The sequence below is a fragment of the Anomalospiza imberbis genome, chromosome 17, assembly GCF_031753505.1.
Source record: "Anomalospiza imberbis isolate Cuckoo-Finch-1a 21T00152 chromosome 17, ASM3175350v1, whole genome shotgun sequence".
NCBI lineage: Eukaryota > Metazoa > Chordata > Aves > Passeriformes > Viduidae > Anomalospiza > Anomalospiza imberbis.
In genome coordinates, this window is record NC_089697.1 from 9,517,468 (window position 1) to 9,536,888 (window position 19,421).

A 19,421-nucleotide genomic window follows, 5' to 3' on the forward strand; every position below is an offset into this window, starting at 1 on the left:
ACAGCCAAGACCTTAATAAATAAATTCTCTGTCAGGCAGCTCTGAAAACCAACTTGCTGGTGGTTTGGAGAAATATTGGGAATTTCAAAGCAGTCTTGCACAAGGAGACCTGTAATTACAGCAGCCTCTCCTACACTGCCTGGGTTTGGGGGGAGAGGGGGAATGCACAGTGTCCTCCTTGACAGTGCTGGCAATAAACAGTGTGTATCATTTTTCACTATGTTTATTAACTGGAAAATATGGGGAAAGGGCCATGGCAGGTGTCTTGCTCTGCACTAGGTATCACCCATGGATGGGACATTAAAAGGGAATGTGAAAATAATTCAGACAGAATTCCTGCCTGGCTTGGCTCTTGCAATCTCGTCTGCTTGGAAAACCTGCAGAAAGGTCTGCCTGAACCCAAACTAAGTCCCTACCAAGCCAATTTTTTCCCTTAACTTTATGTGATGGATCCAGGTCTCTTTTCTCTGACTCTCTGAGTCTGCAGAACCTTGCACTGCCCTCAGCACCCAGCGCCGTGCAAGCTCTGGCTCCGTGCTAACAGACAGACACATGACACCATGGCCTGTGCATTATCCAGGCACTTTGCTGATCCAGACTGCTGTAAACACTGGGGAAACTCAGGAGAAAAGTAATTAAAAGGAGTTTGCTGACTTTCTCCTGACCACCAAAGTTCCTGTCCCCCCAGCTCTGTGGCCAGAAGTGAGCTGCTGGGATTTTTGCCTCCCCAGTTGGGACATATTGAAATAGTTGAACCTCAGTATAAGAAGTTCTTGGCACAAGGCTCTCAGTAGAAAACTATGACCACATAAATATTCATGACTTTATTATCAAAAAGTTTAAATTAACCTTTCTTCCATAATACATGTAATAACCTGAATATGACCACTGCACAAGTAGACCAGCAGTGCTCGGAAATGATCAGCCAGGCAAGAATCACTCACAGGATTAATCTGGAAAATAATTTCAAACAATTGAGATCTATATGAAAATGAACAGACCACACATTAATAGAGCCTGAGCCTGCTCTGTAAACTTAGCTACTCACATTTTATCCCTTAAGTAAACTAGGAAGAGTAATGTATTTATAGCCTCTTGACGTAAGTAGCCTCAGTGAAATATTGTATGTAATAAATATTCTGCCATCTCCGAGAGCCTACAGGACAAAGCGGTACCAAGGTACTGCAAAGGCAAACTGTATGTGGCTAACGAGTCTTGGTGAGCTGCCAGCCAGCTGAAAACACTGAAATGAGAGAAAGCAATGAAAATATAGACTTTATTAATATAGGAGTGAGTTTTATTAACACAACCGCAATGCAAGGTCAGTGGGTAAGGATTTTTCCCTTTCAGCTCTGCAGGGCACCTTTAATCATTTCTTTCAGCCATCACCTTGGAGTTTGGTCAGGTTTATGCCAATGTTTTGTTGTTTGTCAATCATTTTCTCCACTGTTTTTTTCCATCTTTTCCTTGCTGATGCAAAGACCATAAGATCTTGGCCCTTTTTCCCTACCCCATGTTGCCAGCATTGCTTTTTATCCAATTACAAATTACACAGTGCATCTGCATTAAACCAAAATGTGTTCATCACTAATTTTAAATAAGGATGTCATTTGTAAATGCTTTATTCATAATTAATGGAATTATTACTGGGTGCAGCCACATTCTTCATCCATGTACTGTAAGATATGTTGTAAAGTGCATTAGTAAAAAGCTTTATAGATGAGGATATGACAACCCGACTGTGAAGCACATTACGTGATGTACTGTGGCTATTGTTGTAACAATCTTTATGCAAGATTTTAAGCTATCAGTCAGCCAGGGGCTGATTGATAGTGTAAATGTTAATAATTAATAATAGGATAATGTTGATAGCTGTGATTCTATGATGAGTATGGATTTTTTTAGTTAGTATTATGCTAATATGCATTATTCACTGAATCATAAAATCACATTAAAGATGAGAAGGTCCCTCTGGCTTTCCCCATTCATATCACTGATGAGTCAGTGCTGCTCCTTCCTAACATTTCCAAAGCAGCTTTTTTCCTCTGCCTTTCTGCATGAAATCTCTAGGTTAAGAACTGTATTTTAAAACAAATTTAGAGCCCTGAATATGTGCTTACCAGAGTAATGTGCAAAGGTATGGCCTTCAGGAGAGGAGTACAACAAGCTGCCTGCTGTAGGCATGGCAGACAGAAGACATGAGGGACCTTCCTTATGTTTACAAGAAAATAGTTTAAAATGAAGGAATTGCCTCTGCAAATTCCTTTCACTTTGGCACTTGAATCCTCCAGCAATTTAAAACCATCAGGCACACGTACCTTGTGCAGTGGCTACAGGAAGGTCCTTGGGCTGATGAGCAACAGGCAACACAGGTGGGATGTGAAGATGGAGACACACAAGAGAGAGAAGCAGAGAGCTGTAAAGTGGCTCAATAGTGATGTCATTTTTCTTTTCAGCTGACATTATCTTTTTTAATATCCACTAGACAGGATGAAAACAGGCATTATGTCATACAGGGGGAAGTGAATGTCGGTTTGCCGCCGGGCACAGACTCCTCAGAGGATGTTAAATGCCAATAGCAGCCTCCAAATCAGGATTTAGAAATGGATATGGTGTAATGGGCCTGGGGACATGCTGGATTCCAAGGTTCCCAGCAGGGAAATCTCCCCTTCTCCACCCAGCAGGATTGTCTCCATCGCCCGTCTCACGGCCGCCCTCGCAGGACCAGAGATATAATTTTGCCTTCTCCAGTTTCAAAGCCTGAGATTCAGGAGAGCTCCTTCCTGGTACTCAGCTGGTTGTAGATAACCTAAGCCAAAGGCATCAGATACGCTGAGCTCACTGGCATTTTCCTGCTGGCATGGTGTCCGACAAGGAAGGCTGTGCTCCATGCACCCCCTTAATGACATTTTAATTCCTTAAATTGTGCTAACACCCACCCAGCTCTCTGGCAATGCAGGAACACAGCTTATGGACTAGTGTGAGAGCCATGTTCAGGGAGAGAGGAAGTGCTAGTTAGTGCAGCAATTCTCTTATTAAGGAAATTATTAGTGGTAGCTTTTTCTTAGAGAGATGAGAGGGCTCGGGGCTGATCACTGATTACCTTTCCCACCCCTGCTCCCTCCCCACCTCTTGGACATTGTGTTTGACTTTTCAACGTTTTTATTTCAGACAAATCCGCAAGCACATTTCCAGGTGGATGTCACCAGGATCCACTTCCTCCCAGCCCACAGACAGTCTGTCTCTTATCTCACTTACATTAGTATCAATTATTTACAGCAGGAATGCTAAATCATGAAAACCAAGTTGCAGCAAAGCTCTGCCTTGGCTGAGTACCCCACACTGGTTGCAGCTTCCCAAGCCCCTGTGCTACTGGTATTTGGCCTTGCAGAGCAACAGCCATGAATTTCTTCCCCTTTCAGAGCTGCAGAGAAGAGCAGTGTCTGGGCACCCACAGCCCATGTTCTTCACGGAGATGAAATCATGAGGACATGCATTGGACAACATGTCTGTAGGGAAAGCTTCTCCATGGTCACCAGGTTTAGAGAAACACAGTCCTCCCCCTTAGGTTTCTTTTGCTTTAGGTTTTCCCTCTTTCCACAGAGGCTTTGTGACACTTGAAAGTAACATTTGGGGGAGGGACCATCTCCAATCCGTGGGTGGTGGAGCTGACTCCCCAAAGCAGGGTGCAGCCAGCCTGCTTGGGGGATCACAACCCTTTTGTGGCACCACCCAAGTGTTATTGCCAATTCCTTCCTTCTCCTGGGTATAATCTCCCTTCTAGGAGCTCATAATTTGGGGACAAGAAGCTCTTTCCCCACGAGGTTTGAATGAGGCTCTCACATGCAGTCACTGATGAGTTCCTTAAATGACTGAGTGCATAAAAGCATATTAAAAATTTTTGATTAATAGTATTTGAACACGACTAACTAAAATCTCCATTAAATGGGGGTGTTATATGCCTTAGGACAGTCCAAGTGTCTGGGCCCTGTTCATGTCTTTGCTCTTTAGATGCAGAACAGCAGCAGTGTTTTACCTCTGTTGGTAAGTTCACCACTAAGTGAGGTGGTGCTTCCACCCTTGACCTTGGTTGAGTGCCTATGTTTAAATTTCCAGTAATTCTTAATATTTTTTTCAGATATATCCATGCTTGCTCCAGAGAAGCTGTATTTTCCTAGGTTTGGTTTCTTACCCAGCACATTCCCACTTTGCTCATTACAGCTTACAGAAGTGAAAAGAAACCCCTGAGGAAAAAGGGATCCTCCAACCACCAGTTGCCAGTTCAGCTCTGGAGGGATGATTTTGGGCATCTTTGAGCCTCCCTGACTATGTGCAGTGGCTGTGGTCCATGATGTGGAGCTGAAGGGCAGGGCTTGCTATGGTTGGGGTTTTCCATAGCTCAGCAGGTGCTGCTGGCCATGGAAACCTTCAGCCAAAGCAAATCCAGTGCCCAGCCCCAAATGACCCTTAGCTGGTGCTTTGCTGTTACCCATGGGTGTGATTTTGGGCATTCGCAGGGATCACTCCTGGTGGGGAGGATGGAGAAAAGGAAGGGTGTTTTAATTCCAGCCTGCTGTAAGTCACTTCATTAGCCCTGACCCTGCTTGACCCTTTTACTGTTATATCAGCCTAACTGTTTATTTTCCTCATAACACTAAAACCAAATCGATTACCATTGTCTCAAAGCCCTTTATGTGTCTCGGCGCCCAGGACCAGCCCTGCTTTTAGCAAGGGGCCTGATGCAAATGAAATCTTTGGGAAATAGGGACAGTTTGGAGCAGACACTAAGTCGACCTCCTCATCTTTCTCCTTTTTTTCCTGATTAAGCTTCATCTATTGCATTTAAAAGAGAAACTTTATTTATTTTTAATATAGCTGTAGAATGCTATCTCTATAAATGTGCATGGTGTGTCTTTGTTGTATACATCTATACAATCAATAACTGTGTCTTGCTGGGGATTTAAATATTAGTCTTCAAATCCAGGTCTGAAGCACCAGATTTATTTGTAGGAAAACATACCCTTTCCTGCTTAAGGAAGGATATTAGTTATAGATGCAAACCCATAAATCTTGTGGCTTTAGGTGAGTTATTTGCTGGATTATAAATATGAATTGAAGATGAAGGTCCTGCTCTTCCTATTATTACTATTATTATTATTACTTACTGGTTATTATTTTCTGTATGATCCATATCTTCAGGTGGGTCAAACACCACTGGGGAATGGGGAGCTAAGCCTTCAAAGAGTGCACACATGTTGAATTCATTAAAAGGTTTTCTCTCCCAGCCTTGCCCTCCGCTGCATTTTGCAGCCGGGTGAGTCATTAAACACCCTGTTCAGGTGCCTTCCCCTCCTCTCCAGCCTGCTTTTGGTACCTCATTTCGTTGTGCTGCATTTGCCTGATCATATCAAACCCCCTAATGTTTATTAATGTCACCCCGCACATCCTATTGAAAATGTGCTATTGTTTCCCAGGTTCTGCTTCAGCACCAGGCTCAGAAAGCAGCCAAACCAGGAGCCACCAGGGACCCCAATATCACCCAGAGCTTTGTCCTAGGTGACAATTTTCTTCTCTGCCATTTCTTATGGCACATCTGGGGACATCAGTAATAAGCCACAAGGGCTGGATTGCCCAAGGAGCTGAGCACCCAGAATATCAAGAGGAGGATTTGCTTCAGGCAGGGTGTGAGAGCTTTGATGTGACAACTGTGGACAGTCCTGAGGCTGCTCAGCACCTTCAGGGCAGGGCTGGAGGGGCCTCACCACAGAACTGAGTATCTCTGCTTAATTCAGCTGAGTCGGGGGTGCATTGCAGTGGATCCCCCAGACTTCACCAAGTGCTCTGAGTGCCATTTAATGAGAGTTAAACTGAAGACATCATTGATGACCCCAGTGCTTGATGATTTGCCTCTGTTTCCCTGTTGACCTCTGCTGCTCCAGCCATGCTGGTCACTCTGTGGCACATCAAGGACCAAACCCAGCCAGGTGACAAATGCAAAGGGCTGGGTGCTCACCAGCATTAGCAGAAAAAAAAAGGCTTCTTTTGAGTGGGACTGGTGTGCACTGGGAGGAATTCCTAAAGGCAGCTCTGGCAGGTGCAGCCCCACAGCAGGCTGCTGACCAGAGGAGAACACGTACTGGGATCTCAAAATAAATTCATGTAATGCACTACCCTGAAATTAATAGGCTCTTGTATGCCAGGGCTGTAAAGAGAGGCCTCTGTATAAGGTCTGGCTTTTTTGAATTAGACTCCTGTGCTTTAATAAATTAAACGAGTTGTCAGTATATTAAATGATTTAATGCCTTTGGTTTTGCAGAGGAATCCTAATGAAAATACTCTTCAATATAAAATGCTGAATAAATTAAAGGGTGAAGTATTTAAATAAATGGTGTGTTGTTACTGTGAACCACATTAAATTAGTGTTTGCCTCTATGGTAATGATGCTGCCCTGGCTTTAAAAGAGTTTCTGCTGGTTCAGGCTCTTTATTCTGACAAAATGTAAGTGTTGTGCTTAAGATGTTCAGTTCAGAAGGATCTGCACTGTTCTTGGGCCAAAACCTGATATCAGTGAAAATCTTATTGGCTGGCTAACAAGGAGCTGGATTAAATAGCATTAGGAGCAAAGGGGTCTGGCAGACTGAATTGAAACTACTGAAGAAGTTTCTGAGTCATGGCCTCTGCCCTGAGCAGGAGGCACAAAAGGGGGTGTGTGTGGGGAGGGGGTTTAGGGTAGGCAACGTCCTGCAGTGCTGCCTCCTCCCCACTCACTGATAATCTGGATTATCAACTGTGGTGACAGCAGCAGAGAGGTGGCAGGTGGTGGGGACAGCAGCAATGGCTTGGATCACACCACAGGTAAATCCAGCACAGCTCAGGACCCACAGATATGGTCCCAGATGCTCCTTGATGTGGGCAGAAGGGAAGAGACAAGGTCCCAGCATCCCAGTTTACATCTGGATTGATTCTGCAATTGAAGAACCACACTGGTATCATGAATAAGCTGTGGAGGGCCCTAAAAGTCTTTCTTTGCTGATCTCATTACAAGATAAGATAACAAATGACCTCTCTTTTCTATCCTTTCTATAAGGTACAGACCTGCTTTTAAAGGTAAAGACCTCACCAGAAGATAAAGTCCCATATATAGAAATCAATTATGAAACAACTTTAGTTGTCCAGCTTTTGATATCAGTTCTTATCTAATCACTTCTACCAATCACAGTATTTCTTTGGAAGGAAAACTTTTTTTTTTGTGACACTGTTTTCTGAGCTTAAAACACAGAAATAATGGCCTAGTATCCAAAGAAAAAAAATTATATATGTATATACATTTATACCTGTTTGGTCCCCAAGTACATCTGGAGGCACGGTAAGACATCGTCTGGGTCTTTCAGACCAGTCCCAGGAGAAGTCCCTGTGTGGCTCCTGGAGTTTCCTGATTAAGGGGTCTCTAGCTGGGACTTCTGCTGAATAATTTCCATGGAAGGGGAAATTTCAGCAGCTTCCAAACCAGAGAGCAGAGACGTGATGGAGCTCCTGTAGAAAGTCCCCAACACTGCAGCACTCTCTCATTCTGTGTTGTCCTGGGTGTAGATGAGTCTGTTATGAAACTGCACCTTTTCCACACACAATTTTAGCAACTCTTAAGGAACAGGGATGTGTCATTTCCCTGAAAAGTCCATCAAGTTATGGCAGCAGATGGGAATCAGCAGGATTTTACTGAACCACTGGAATGCACCTTCTTCATGTACTTAGAGCTTTGAGCTGCTCTCTTTGGCACAGCATTTTGGGGTATTTTTATAGCAGGGGGATGTAGGCTGGGCTCATTTTATGTGGTTTTAGAGGACTTTTCCAGCTTCTGCACTGGCAAAGATGAAGCATCAAGAGCACTGAGGTGTCTGCATGAGTGCCCACCAAGGCCAGACCAATAACCCTGGGAAAAGGGAATGGTTCCACTCAGTGCTTGAGTGCTTGATGATGGCTTAAATACTCATTATTAGGAAGATTAAAACCCCTAAAAAGGCCCACCCTATTCATGCAATGTGGGTGCCTCTGTGTTGATTCACAGTGATTTTTGGTGGATGCAGGATATGGCTTTAAAAAAAAAGGGGGAAAAACCAGCATGAGTTTGAAATGGCCAGTGATGATGAAACCATCTGTTGGGAAGTTGTTCTGGTGTTATTTCTCCCAAACATAAAGTACACCCTTCCCAGATGGAATTTAACAGCGTCAGCTTCCAGTCACCAGCTCTTTTTATCGCTCTGTCTGTTAGATTGAAGGGCTCTCCCTTTCTGCATCCCTGTACCCTGTCTGAATACATCTGGATTGTCATTAAGCCATGCCTTAACCTTCCCTTTGTTAAGCTAAGCACATTGGGGTCCTTGAGTCTGTCACTATAAGGCATGTTTTGTGACGCTTCAGCCATTCCCGTGTGCCCTCTCCCGTTCATCACCATCCTTCTGGAGTCGCAGGCACCAGAAATAGCTGCAGTGTCCCATTAGGTGTTACACCAGAGATATTTCACTCCACTGTTTTATCAAGTTCCCAGCACTGTGTAGGAGGATCTCTCCTCCCTGCAGTGAAATCCTGGCTCCTGGAAGCGTGGCTTTGTGTTAAACCAACTGGAGTTCACTTCCCTCTGCTCCAGGAACAGTGCAGGTCTGAGGCAGACACCCATCCACATTCCAGCCGTATCCAACTTCAAATCTCATCAGCAAACTTTGACTGTAATGAGTTTTGATTTTCTACCGTTTGCTAAAAGTGATGAACAGAAACGTGGCTGCTTGGGATGCTCCTCAGATATGTCTAAACCTATCACCAGGGTTCTCATCCGTTTAGCATGGGCTGTGTTGATTTTACATTGTTTTAGCTTCCTAATAAATGAGACAACATTAAGTTAAATGCCTCGCTGAAGTCAAACGTAACAGTGTTGATGAAATGTACTAAATCAATCAAATCTATAATCACATTCTTGAAAAATTATATCAATTTCATTTAATAAGATCTATTTTCCATTAACTCATGTTGATTGTAATTAGTTATTCTCCTTAAATTGTTATTAATCAAGTCCCTTATCAGCTCTTCCATTATTTTTTTTTTCCCACAAAATCAACATCAAACAATCAGATTTATAATTACGCAAGTCATCCTCCTCATCGACATTTATTCGTTGGCTCAAAGTCAACACTGCTTCAGTCTTCTGGAAAACTCTGTGCCAGCCTGGGGCGCTCCTGGGACAGATTTTAAAACTCTCAGGTACTGAATATTGGGAGCTACTGATCAAAAAAATCCTCTAGCTGTAGTAACAGCTGTTTAACATCCTGAGTTGGAGCAGAAGATATTCCACATCTTCATATTACATGGCTATTTCACTCAGCATTTTTTCCCCCAAAAAAGAGAAATTAAATATTTAGTGTCTGCCTTTTAAGTATTCTTTTTTTAATGTCTGCTATTCTGTCTAGACAACTACTTTGAGTCTCTTATATCTAAAGAGCTCATCCCTGTTGCCCTCAGCTCTGCTAGCCACAGGTTTCGCCTGACAGCCTTCTGCTTGGGGCTGATTTATGTTCATTATTATTTACCTTCACTTCCTTCTTTCTGGGAGTTTACCTACTTTCACTGTCCTTTGAGCTTCATTTTTCAGCCAGAATAACCTTCTCTTTCCCAACTCTGAGGTTTTACTAGATTTCCTAGAAGCCAGAGCTTCTTTAAACAAGGAGTTGCCAAATATCACTCACATTTTCTGTTTAAAATCCTCCAGGTGACCTGGCTCACAACACTGAAAAGCACAGGGACCCACTGTCAGCTCAGGCTTTTCTGTCTGTGCCCAGCATGTACGATCGAAACGGGGTCACCTCTGTTCTGGCTGTAGCCAGTTTTTGGGTCTGTAAGCAGTCCTGCAGCTATCAGGACAATCCTGTTGAGGATCCTCCTGGTTTTGGTTAGAAAAAGCTCTTCTAGGACATTCAGAAAATCCCCAAACCAGCACTGTGACCTCTCCAGCTCACATCATTTGAGTTGAAGTTCCCCAGGACAGCACAGGGAAATTTTCTTAAATATTACAGATATGTGGCTAGGAAGTGAGTAATCCCTGTTTTCTAGTGAGAGTTGGTGGTCTGGAGAAATGCCTTCTTTTGGGTTTTATTTGTATTTGAGGTCACCTTCTCTTCAGTTTCTTGTGGTGCTTGAAACACAGCAACGTCAATTCTGATATTGATTAACCCTCCTGTGCCTTCTTTGCCCACTCAATTCTTTCTAAATAGGTTAAAACTATTGATTTTAATATTCCAGGCACATGGATTTTCTCCCCAAGTTTAAGTCATACTCTCCAGAAAGAATCTGTACTCATAAATTAGTCGTTTCCATTTCTTTGTATTGCTGTATAGCCAACTAATGTTCTTCTCATTTCTGATGGTGTGTTCATTAGCTCTTTTCTCCACAGCTTCATTTCTTACTTGGGCAAGGGGTAGGAATGGATGCTGAAACATTTCTGTACTTCTTCACACTCCCCAGTGCCTGTTCCTGCTTATCCACTACATGTCCCTCCTTCCAGAAAAGTCACCAGCCCAAACAGCTGGCTCAGTAGAAGGCAAAACCTCAGCCCAGCCACTGCCAGTCACAGCTCAGATCCCAGGGTCAACATGGCAGTGGGTGCAGGATGACTCAAGGAACAATCTGTCACAAGTCTGCTGCTGACAGGCTCCAACCTCACAATTGCTTCTGGCAGCCACTTCCCATGTTCAGCTCAAGCTGCTGCCACCTTTCCCCAGGCCCACAGAAGTGATTTTACTCGGCTTCCATGGAAACATCAAATTTGGGGTAGAATCTCACTTGCCTTTGGTCCCCAGAGGATTTCCAGAGCTTTTGTTGATGTCAAGCCAAGAGAGAGGAAGAATTTTCCTTAGGGCACTGCATGTGTGGCTGGAGATCTGAAGGTTTCCTCTCACCTCCTCATCTTCTGCCTTTGGTGTGTGCTCCAAGGTTGTGTTGACTTGAATCCAGCTCAGGACAAGCTGTGTTGACCCCATAACACAGAATCCCAGAATCATAGAGCCATAGACTCATAGGATCAGAATTTTTCATGTTGGAAAAAACCAAACCATGGCAGTTGTCTGGATTTGGCCATAGGCAGGCTCTGTGCCTAAGGATGTGCCTATTTCCACTCTTGAAAATAGCCCCCTCCATCTTCTTTAATCCATCAGAGTATTTAGGGCCAAATCTGTGAGTAGAGAGGTGATGAAGCACAGGAGAAGAAAGCACAAAGTCTGTAAAATAAAAAAAAGCTACAAAAAGCCTCCTGCTTGCTCTGAACTGCACATCCTTCCTTTTGGGAGATGTCTTTTTATCTCCTCCTGGATACTCACCTCCATTTTCTGGGATGCTTCTGCTGTGGGTTTATGGTTACATTTCCATCCCTTTCACTACATTTCCATCCCTTTCACTGCCTTTTAAACAATTTTGTTTTTACCTTTTAAAATTCAGAACATGAAGAGCAAGGTTGCTGGCTGAGTGGTGTGGGAATAGGAAAGGGAGAAATGATCTGTAGTAGAGGGCGGTGCCTGCTCCAGGACAAGCATCATCCCAAATCCCTCATGGTGGTTTCCCCCTGTATGAGCCCAGGAAAGATGGAGCCAGGATCTTCACTGGGACAAACTGGGACTCCTTGCCTCTTGCAAAAAAAAAACCCTGGGGGCTCTTCTGGGTAAAAGCCTGAGCTGCTGGTTTCCTTAATTCAATTGGCACTCTGGTCCATTATGAATTCCATTTATAAATTGTAGCTTCCACTTTTTTCTTTCCTTTTTTTTTTTTTTTAATTAAAACTCTAAATTTCATTAGTTTGCACTTACAAAAATAAGCCTGGCATCAACTAGTGAGCTCTCCTGAGATTGTGTCATCAATTTACCCTGCCACCGAAGCAGCCCCGTGTCACGCCTGGCATGGTGACAGCACCCAGCTCTAATCCTGCAGCTGCCTGCAGTCACCTGCCCTGCCTGGGAGCACAGAGGCACTTACATGGACTTTTCTGATTAGGAACTTTGGTTTCAAGGTTTCAAGAGAGGGAAAAAAAAAAAAAAAAAGGGAAAAAAAAAAAGAAGAAAGGAAGTTGATTGTAAATTTAATTCCTGCATCGTAGTCATTTCTGCACCACGGGTCATTAAGCATACATTAGTACTGCCACCCATTTTTCACAGGAGCTGCACCAGAGAGGCAGAGCGTGGCTGCTGCATCCTGGAACATCCTGCCTGCAGCCCATGGGCCCCTCAGGGTAGTGGGGGGCACCCATAGCCTGGATTTTTACCTGGCAAATCCCAGAGGAGAGTCAGAATGGTGGCAACCCTGACTGTGAGCATGACTGATAAATATTCTGGCAGAGGTGAATTCTCCGTATCTTACATTAAAACACCTCTTTGCCTTATAAAATATCATCTTCAATTCTTCTCCTTTCTCAATCTCCTGTTCATTTTTAACCCTTCCAGCCAGCAAAGGTCAATAGTTCCATGCTTCAGGTATGTGGTCAAGGATTTTCCCAGCCCTAACAAAACCAGCACTATTTGTTGCCTGCCTAGAGTGAGGTTTTCTTTTAATAAAAAAGTTCCTTGTGCCCAGCAATGTGAGAGATAAATCTGTGAGCATATGAAAGACCTGAACCCAGACATGCTCAGCACTGGCTAGAGCTGCATGAATGCTGCCCATGTCAGTCTGTCCAGGCTCGACAAACAGCCTGAGGAAGCTGGCTCCTTTAATAGGCTTCAGGGGTTTATTTATAGCCCCTTGGAATAAGTGCAGCTGATACTTAAGATCAGCAGAATTAATGACAGTGAGATGGCAAAAGGCCAGGTCTGCAAATAGTGCCACTAAAAGTCTTCTCCACCATAAAATTTGTTTAATGTAAGAAATCATATCGTGCAGGGTTTTGTCTGCCATTTTTATAATTAGCAGGAGAAATCTCCAGTCCGCCTCTAAGAGCAGCCAGTGCTTTATGGGCTGTCTTTTGGTGGTGGTTTGGAATTTTATGTCCATGTTTGGAGGGACTCCTTGTGCTCGGTGTCCCATGGGAAGGGGCCCTTGTCCACCATGGATCTTCTCTCACTTCCCCAGAGATGTGGGGAACAGAGAAAAGAATCAGGATCTGTGCCAAGTCCACGTGGTAGCTGATCACAGAGGAGAATCACACCCTGCATGTGTCAAACCACAGGATCAAATCCTTGCCCAAGGAGCTGCCAGCCAGTGCAGTGATGTTCCTCCAAGATTTCCCCAAAAATTCATCAAAATATCCAGAAAAGCAGCTGTGGGTTGGACAGACCAGAGAGGGGCAGTTTGTGGTCTGTAGACAGACAAAATGCATTGAAAGCACCCACTTTGGTCTCACTTTGTCCATGTTTGATAAGCTTGTGCTTCTGTTCTCTCAAAAGCCATATCAAACTTTTGCAAGTATTCCCACTTTTTACAACCCTCTTGATCATACACAAAATCCCCAGCAAATTACCTTGAAATGAGTTATTCTATTCCCTTTTTTTTTCCCTTCCTCTAATGGAACAGAAATGAGCTTGGGTGGTTTTGCTCACTAACCACAACAAATGACTCTAATAACACATGCAGTACTGTTCCTGCTGTATGGGCTGGCATTGTCCCTGCCAGCACATTCCTGGGAACAGCCTTTGCAGGTGAGCATCTGACATGGGGTGCAGAGGGACCCCAGCTGTGCTTGGGGAAGAAGGGAGATCTGTTCAGCCTGACCCACAGCCCACTCTGCTTCACAAAAGGCTGATTTGGGGCTCTCATACAGGTTTTCCTTCTCTGGGGGGAGCAGTGCCTTGAAAAAAAAAAAAACTGGTGTTAGGATAATAAAAAGCAAAGAAAATGCTAGCCAAAATTAAAAGGTTGGAAATGCCATGACGTTTGGAATTTAGCTGTATTTCAGGAGCTGTACACCTGTGATCTAGGTACAGTGCAATGGCAAACAGATCACCTGCTTTCTCTTCACTGTGGTCACTCATCCAGCACCCACCACCAGCAGCAGGGATGAGAAAGAGGCTCTTGCCCATCTTGTTTTGTGAAGGGTCTCCTCCAGATGTGTCCTCTACCCTCACACCTCTGGATCAGCCATCACCTCTCACTGGTGCAGGTACCTCTCACCTGAGATGCCCAAGGGCTGTGAGACAGCCTGGAGAAGATGGAGTTATTCTGGACATTTTTATGGGAACATCTTTTTGTGCTGTTGGCACTGTAACATCGTCTGGACATCCTGCCATGCACAGATTTCGGTCCAGCTCCCTCCCAGGACAAAGGTTAACCCCAGCCTGCTCCATGATTTAGGTTACCTGTTTCTGTAATGGATTGAGCATTTCCCTGCCTGATATTTATAGGCACGCTGAGGATCCCAGATAAAATGCTGTATCTTTAGTTAAAGATGCAAGAGATGATTAGTGTCCTTTCCATGAGATATCTTTTAAAGTCAAAGTACTTCAGGGGTGCCTTAATGCCCTGCTGACCTGGGACCTACATTTGGAGGAAGCTTTAAAACTAAAATAGCCAGAGAAAGGAAAGTAATTGGGTGGATTGTGCTGAAAAAGGTGTTAGGTATAGCTGTTCACTCTGTCTTTTTTTAATTTTTAGGCTTTTCCTATCATATTTTTCCTCTAGGAGGATGAAAAATTGAAAGAGTCGGGCACACAGTGCCTCCTGTTCAGATACAGGCTAGAAGTGCACACATGAGCATTTATTTAGTGGAAGGAGGATAACTCCATCACACAGAGATGTGGAAGTGTCTTCTGCAATTCCTTCTGCTCATTCAGGGCTTGGGAATTCAGAGGAGGAGCTGCCAGCACTGGGGGTAGTTCAAGCACGGGGAAAATGAAGCCCTAACAAGACCCCCCATGTCCTATTTCCAGGTAACAACCAGGTGTCAAGGAGGCACCTTGTTGGCTGTACACATTTTTAGAGCTGAATTTCAAACTTTCTTAGTCTTAGGGGTCCCAGGAGGCTCCATTGTGCTGCATGGTGGGGGGGGTTGACCTTGGGAGAGGTTTGCTGGTGTTATGCAGGGCTGCTGTGGCAGGATCCATGGATTCTGTGCTTTCTGGGATGCTCAGCCCCCTGCTCCACATGGCCCAGGGCACAGCTGGGGAATCCCCTTTGGGAGAGGTTAATGCTGCTCAGGTGCAGCCACTCTGGGGAGTGGGGAGATGCTGTGGCACATTTGAGGAATGAGCCCTCTCCTGGCACTGTGCGCTCAGTGGGGACAGGCAGCTCTGCTTTTCCTGGGACACCTTCCTGCCAGACCCACGTGAGAGGGGTCTGGGGTGGTGTGATTAGGCAGGCAGGCTGGCAGCTGTGTTTTGAGCCCCCAAAAAGGCCTTTCAAGATTTCAAAATCCTGCAAGAGACCTGACCCTGAACAACCACTGTGCAGCAGCTCCAGCAACCCCAGTTTCAGCACATTGAGTCTTTCTCCTGCTCTCACATAATGCTACAAATCCAGAGGCTTTTCACAAAAGATGTATCAATTCAAGTGAGTTCCCTGTAGAGTTCTCATCCATAATCCAAATCCAGGGATCAGGAATTGCTCTCCCCACCCGGTGTACCGTGGAGTGATGCAAACCCACCCACAATCGCTCTGGATGACAGCAGGAGCTCCCAAAAAGGATTTCAGGACTTTTCTGTGTGCAGTGACTGACCCTGAAGCCAAGGAGGGGATGTCCCCTGCCCCTCGGTGCTGTCCTGCAGGTGATGAGCACCCAGCAGGCATCTCTTGGTTGGTACTTGCAGACTCACAGGGTGGTTTCTGCAGTTGGGGGTTGTCCTGATGTATAAAACTTGAAACTATTCAATGCAGGGCAATCCAATGGAGCTGCTCCTGGATCACGGGATCTGATCCCTTCACAAACTCCAGTGCATCCCTTGTCCTGTGCAAGGCACCAGTGCAGCCAGAGCAAGAGTAATAAACATTCACACAGGAATTAGGCATTTGCAGATCAAAAGTAATTTTGCTACAAAATCTACAATTCTGGGCAGTGAAGCCCTGATCAGAGCACGCTGTCTTTGCTAGCAACCACGAGCAGAAGAGGGCATTTCACCCCGTAATGCATGTTTCAAAATAACCTGGATTTTTATGTCCCAAATTACTAATTGCAAACTATTCACCTAGTTCTCATAGAAAGTCCTGTTTTTTGCTGAACTAAACCCAACTGTATAATACCCTGTTAGCCTACTGGGCTTATATCCAGAGCTCAAAGCTGTTCAATCTCCTTGTCTCTCTTTTCCCTATCATTTATTTTCCCTATGATAAATAACAACAATAACAAAAAAAATCAGAATAAGACAGAAGTTTTATTTTTTAGTGCATGGTTTGTTGGAGCATGGGGAGAAGTCTGGAGAACCTGAACTATTATCAAGAATGTCACTCAAATTACAATATCATTGTTTGAAAAAAAATTCTGGCAGCTAATTCTGATTGCAGTGCACATTTCTGTGCCTGTGACAAATGATTTCTAAAGTTAGACTCAAGGACACCAAGCTTCAAGAGGTCACTCATCTCTGGTGTTTATTTTATTTGCCATGCCCAAAGAATTTTTTAAATAGTTAAATTAAGAAGGGGGGGAAAAAAGAGGGGGAAGGAAAGCCATGATGATCTGAAAAAGATTGAAGTGTTTTGTTTTAAAAGGAGTGATGCTCAGAGCCATAAAGTATGAAATACAGGAGGGGAAGCAGATTTGGGGCTAACCTGTGATATCACATTAGACTTTAAAGCTGTTCCAACAGACTAAGCATTTGAGAAAGAATCGGAGCTGTTGGTGATAAGTTGCTCCTCTTATCGGCAAACTGTCATCTGTCTTGAGTGAGAACATTTTGTCCACCCTACGAAAACAAGTCAGAAAAATTGGATAAAAACAAAAATATAAATCAGAAGGGTAGCTGGGAGCAGAACTGAAACGATGGCAATTTCCTGGCAAGGATCGCTGTACAGCTAAATGTCAGATGTGGCAGAAAGAATTATATTTTCAACTTGAGGTCAGGAATTATGTGTGAGCATGTGGTGGCCTGAGCCCAGCCAGCACAGCCACTGTGGGCCCCGTGTGGCCTCTGGTGACAGCCGTGGTGTCCCCATGGGCAGCGGTGCCCGGCGTGTCCCGGCTGCATCGCCCCGGAGTGCCACAGCTCTGCCCCTTCAGTGTTCCTCAGGATGCTCTGCTGCTTCCCAGCCCAGCTCTAGTGCATGATTTCAGCAAGGGCTGCACTGCTGCATCAGCCCCTTCCCGAGCAGCAGCAGCCCTTGGTGCCTGCAGGTGCTGAGGTCCCCAGGCAATCTGTGCAGCTGGAGCTAAAAGCTGCCAGAGCCATCCTGCCCTGTGCCTGGCTCCCCACAGACACTTCTCCATGGCAAAAGTGCTTGCAGATAACAAGAAATTAAGTGCTTCTCAGGCTCTTTCTAGATTGTTTCTTTTCAATTTAATATTCAATTTAAATCTTAATTTACTTTTTAAACCATAATTCCATTGAATTTGCAAAGCACACCTGGAGCTACGGTGTCGGGTGGGGAATGGAGGTGCACGATCTCCCAAGGAGTGTTCAGATGTGCAGGGTCCTGGGGCCCAGCTGCACCCCAAGTGCTGGGCTCCCCCTTTCCTCTGGGTCTTTCTGCAGGTAAACCCTACTCAGGTCAGGGGGAAACATCAGGATAGAACCCATTCCTTGGCACAGATCACCTCCTTGTCTGCCCTCCCCCGCTCAGAGACATTTAGCAGCACCCAAAACTCTCAGTGCTCCGTGTCCTCAGGCCAAGGGGACACTGTGCAGGAGGTCATAAGTGCATGTGTGCCTCTGGAGCACAGAAAAATATCTGGGGACATGGGCACAATGTCACGGCAGCACCTTGGCATTTGAGCTGGAGGTGTTGGTGACACCCCTGGGATGAGCCGTGCTCCTGTCCCAGGCAGCCCAGGAGGGCAGATATTGCTCCATGCTCAGGGCATGCACCAAATTTAGGCAGAGCAGGGTGGAGGGGAGCCAAAGTGCCGCCTGCCAGCCACTCCTGCACTGCACCTGATGCTCCCAAGTGTTTTTCTCCTTCACTTCAACACATTTAACACAGTGTTCCCATTGCAGCAGCCAAACTGATATCACTGGAGGCAAGACCTGAATCAGATCCTGAAAAAATCAGCTATTTAAATGCACCATAGCTGCTGCGCTCTCGGCAGCAGCGAGTCCACAAGACACACAATTTGGAAGCGGAGGTACAATGAGGGAAGGTTTGGTGGTTTTACAAAATCACAGAATGGGAAAAGAGAGCTGCTGGGGGGAAATGAGGCGTGTGGTCCCTCACATGATGACTGGCGAAGACGTGACAATGTCAAAGGCTTGTGCAGCCTGGGACAGGGAGCAGGGCAGGGACGAGGCTGTTCTCTGCCCTGAGGAATGGAGCAGATGAAGGGGAGTGACTGGAAAACCCCTCAAAATCCTTTGGGGCAAGGCGAGTCCTACAGCCCCAAGTGCTGCTCCCTACCCAGAATGTCCCAAGGTCACTGCACCCCTGTTGCAGCAAATCCCTTCCCCAGCCCCTGGTGCTGCAGGAGTGGAGTATCCAACACCACGGTGTTGTTGGGCCTCTGCTGTGGTCGGCTTCTCTGCTGTAATTTGGTTTTTAATTATATTTTTTACTATTATTTTTGCAACAGTTTGTTTTCAGGACACTGCAAGTCTTTCTGTACATCTGGATGAATGAGCTGAGCCTTTGCTTCAACCCAGCTGGGAGTAAAACATCCCAGGAAGGCTGGATTGCAGGGACTGCAGAGCCTTGGTGCTGACAGCCAGTGCCCATCTCCCAAAGGCTGAGCAGTTTGTGACAGGGTCTGGGATAAGGGAGATGTCATTCCTTTTTGGAAATATCCCAGCAAGGACATCAGAGCTGCCTTTAGGCAGAAGTTGATGAGAGGCTGGTGCAAACTCCTCTCCCGAGAGCACCATTAATGCACGTTTTGTTGCAAGAGCAGGGTGACCCAGGCAAGGGTTAATCGAGGCTGTGCTGTGCACCTGGCACACGTTCACTGCCTCTGCAGCACAGTGGGGGCATATTTATCTATATATATCTTATAGAGAGATATTTATTTATCTGTGGCATGCGGGCTGGGGAGCAGACAGGCTCTCCTCTCACCATGGTGGGGTGTGGAATGCCACACGAATTCTCTCTATCATTGCTCTGGAAATCCTGGCAAGCCCAGGGGAGCCTGCAGTTGATCAGCTCTGTATCACTGTGTACCACTGAGGGAGATCTCTGCAGTGTTTTGGGACACCCTGGAGCAGCCATCACCCACACAAACACATCTTCCCCAGCACCCCAGGGACAGCCGAGCACTCAGCACCTCCTGGGCTTCACCTGCTAGGACCTGGGTTTGCTGATGAGACCTTTCAGTTCCGTTTAAAAGAGCT

General features: G+C 45.4%; 1 long non-coding RNA gene across 2 annotated transcripts in view; it reads right to left on the minus strand.

The window, feature by feature from the left end:
• Positions 1-2,050: 2,050 nt before the first annotated feature.
• LOC137484234 (uncharacterized) overlaps positions 2,051-19,421 on the minus strand; it is a 50,062-nt gene continuing 32,691 nt past the window's right edge. For both annotated transcript variants that reach the window (XR_011004792.1, XR_011004791.1), the window contains exon 3: positions 2,051-2,809. This is a non-coding gene — a long non-coding RNA (uncharacterized lncRNA). The remainder of the gene's footprint in view (positions 2,810-19,421) is intronic.